Raw genomic sequence first — 3,120 nt, 5'->3', positions numbered from 1 at the left:
ATCGTTGCAAGATTGATTATACCAGGCTTCTTCCTTTTTTTTTTTGCATCAAAGATCCCGTTGGAAGACTGGCAAAACCTACAGATCCCTTCTCAGAATCATGTTTTTAAATAATTGAAGGAAATGCTGAATTTCAATTGGAAGTTGGTGAAAATGAAAATGTACTTTTTCCTCATCTGAGCTCATGGATCCCCTGAAATCTCCTACAGACCCAGAGTCCCTATGTTAAGAACCCCTGAGTTAGACTTCTCACCTGACCCTCAGAGCAGACCACAGACCTTTGGGACACACTCCCTTCTAAAATTATCCCACATTGCTTCCTGTTTGAAGAGCTGTGAGCAGGGCATACCTGTCAATTACCTCAAATAACCCACTTTCACTCCATCATCAGCAAGGGCTTATTATAGCCCTGACCTATAGTCTCTTCCCAAATTATCCTTCAGACTGATGATGCCCAGATCTGTGTATCAGCCCCTTGTCTCTCCCAAGCCCCAAGTCCCAGTTATCACCTGCCTCGTAGACATTTGGAACTGGACAGCCTCTGGGCACTTCAAACTGCAACAATCAAAAGCAGAACTCACTATCCCTGTCCCTAACCTACCCCTTTTACTAAAGGCCCTGTTTGCAAGCTTGGAGTCATCCTCAACTCCCCCTTTCCCGTCAGCCCCCATGTCCAAGCAGTGGCCATGTCTTGTCATATTGACCCTCCACAAACATCCCATGCATCCACGGTCCTTTCCTCCACACACAGGCCCAGGACCTGAGGCCGGGCCCTCCTCACCCTTTACTTGAACTCCTGCCTGCTCTCCTAGTTGGTTTTCTCATCTCAAGGCTTCAAACTGTCTCCCACCCATCCTCCACACGGCCATCAAATCAATAAAGCGCCTAGCTAACCACGCCACTCATTTGTGCACTATTTGCTTAGTTGCTTCATTTCCCACCTGGCAGGCTTCATCACGCCCACAGAAGCCCCATCATCCGGCAAGATCACCTCAGCCCTGGCTCTCGCCCCTCATCAGCCCCCTGCTCTGGCTGGAGAGCCGAGCCTCGATCTGCCCCCCAAACCTCCATGTAAGGAGGTGCAAGGCCAGCCATCATTTCATTTCCCACTGGCTGTATATCTTCAGGATCCTCCATCGCTGCCCCTGCTGGGTACCTCATCTTCAGCTTCCTTTCACGCGGTCTTCTCCCCACACCCACCCCCCATTAGACTGCAAGTTCCTTGAAGCTAGGGACTGTCTTTTTTCATATTTACATCCCCAGAGCTTAGCCCAGCACCTGGTACACCGTAGGCACTTAATAAATGTTTATTGACTGACTTTTACCACGAAGGCTAAACACAAATGTCTCTGTTGGCTAGTTAGAGCCCTTCACAAATGGGGTGAGCCACATCCTATCTTTCGAGCCTTTTGTCAGCCAATCCACCGAGAAGCATTTGTGAAGGGCCTACTAGGTGCCAGGCGTCGAGGCACCCGTGATACAGAAACCAAAAAGGAAGCCGACCTCCCCTTTGGCCATTCCAATGGGGGAGATCACACTGCGAGGCCACAGACTGGACATGGGGGAGTGAGAGAGTGAGGAACACCGAATGATACCTCGGCTGCAAGGAAGCCAAGTGCCGCCCTGGCTGTTCCCTGAACAAGACCCTCTGTTTTGCGATCTGGGCCCTGAGAGGCTGCTAGGCTACCATCTGAGGGCCAGGCATCCAGATGTGTGACCAACCCTCTCATTTTGTAAATTGGGCAAATGACTCCTACGTATACACGTACTGTGACTTTTAAATGTGTGTAAAAATGTGATGAATAAAATATGGAGCATAAATACAGAGCCAGAAGGGACACAAATGGACATCTAGGCCAACTGCCCCTCTTTTTACAAAAGAGGAAACTGAGGCCCAAGGAGGGCATGTGACTTCCCAAGATCACACAGGAAATAAGGAAGGATTTGAACCCAACTCCTGACTCTGGAATCTGGATTCCTTCCCCTATCCCAGAGTAGCTCCATCTTATCAGGTCCCTTCTCCAAAAGAGATCCTTGTAGTAAAATGATAGATAGCCACTAAGAATACGAGCTGACATTTATTTATAATGTGCTTACAGTGGGCCGGGCCGCAGGTCAAGCGCTTTACGTCGGATCCTACAACAACCGTGGGAGGTTAAGTGCTATTACGGTCTCCATTCTCCAGACAAGGCAACTGAGACAAATAGGACTGCAAAGACTTGCCCAGGGTCACACAGCTAGCATCTGAAGCCAGATTTGAACTCAAGTCTTCCTAACTCCAATTATGGTCATATGAGAGGCAAGGCTATAAATCTGACATTAAAAAGACATGTTCCTATATGAAAATTTGCAAATCGTTGTATTCTACCAGAGCCACACTAAGGTGAGGGTTTCTGTTTGGTCACTTTGGTCATGTCTGATTCTTCGTGACCCCATTTGGGGTTTTCTTGACAGAGATACTGGAGTGGTTTTCCATGTCCTTCTCCAGCTCATTTTACACATGAGGAAACTGAAGGGTGAAGTGACTTGCCCAGGGTCACCCAGCTAGTAAGTGTCTGAGGCTGGATTTGAACTCGTGAAGAGGAGTCTTCCTGACTCCAGGCCCAGTGCTCTAACCACCGGGCCAATATTTTAGAAGTGTGGTATTAAACCAGAGATGACTATGAATGAAACTGTGTTTGTCGGCATAACAAGCTCATCTTTCAAATTCTGACAAGGCCAAAAATAGCAGTTTATTACTAGGACACCACAATTGGTGCAAAAGGATATTTTTAAGTCAAAAATCCAAATAAAAATAGTCCTTTGCTTCTTATGGAAAAATTTGAAATGACAATCTTCTGGCTACTTAGCAAGAACTCTGAACTTCCCTACCCAAAGGCACGAACGCAGTCAGCTCCCCCTTTTACTCTGTGGCATAACCAGAGCATGGCATCAGAAGCCGTGCAGCGCTGAAGCCTCTTGGTGAGACAAGTAGGGCCCACTGGCAACCCCAAGCAACCAAGAGAAAATTCAAATGTAGAAAGGAAGAGAGAGAGAGAGAGAGAGAGAGAGAGAGAGAGAGAGAGAGAGAGAGAGAAGAAGAAGAAGAAGAAGAAGAAGAAGAAGAAGAAAAAGAAGAGA

This window comes from Vombatus ursinus, unplaced genomic scaffold, assembly GCF_900497805.2.
Source record: "Vombatus ursinus unplaced genomic scaffold, bare-nosed wombat genome assembly UNPS02014808.1, whole genome shotgun sequence".
Lineage (NCBI taxonomy): Eukaryota > Metazoa > Chordata > Mammalia > Diprotodontia > Vombatidae > Vombatus > Vombatus ursinus.
The sequence above is the reverse complement of the archived record's forward strand: the minus strand, read 5'-3'. Positions refer to the sequence as shown.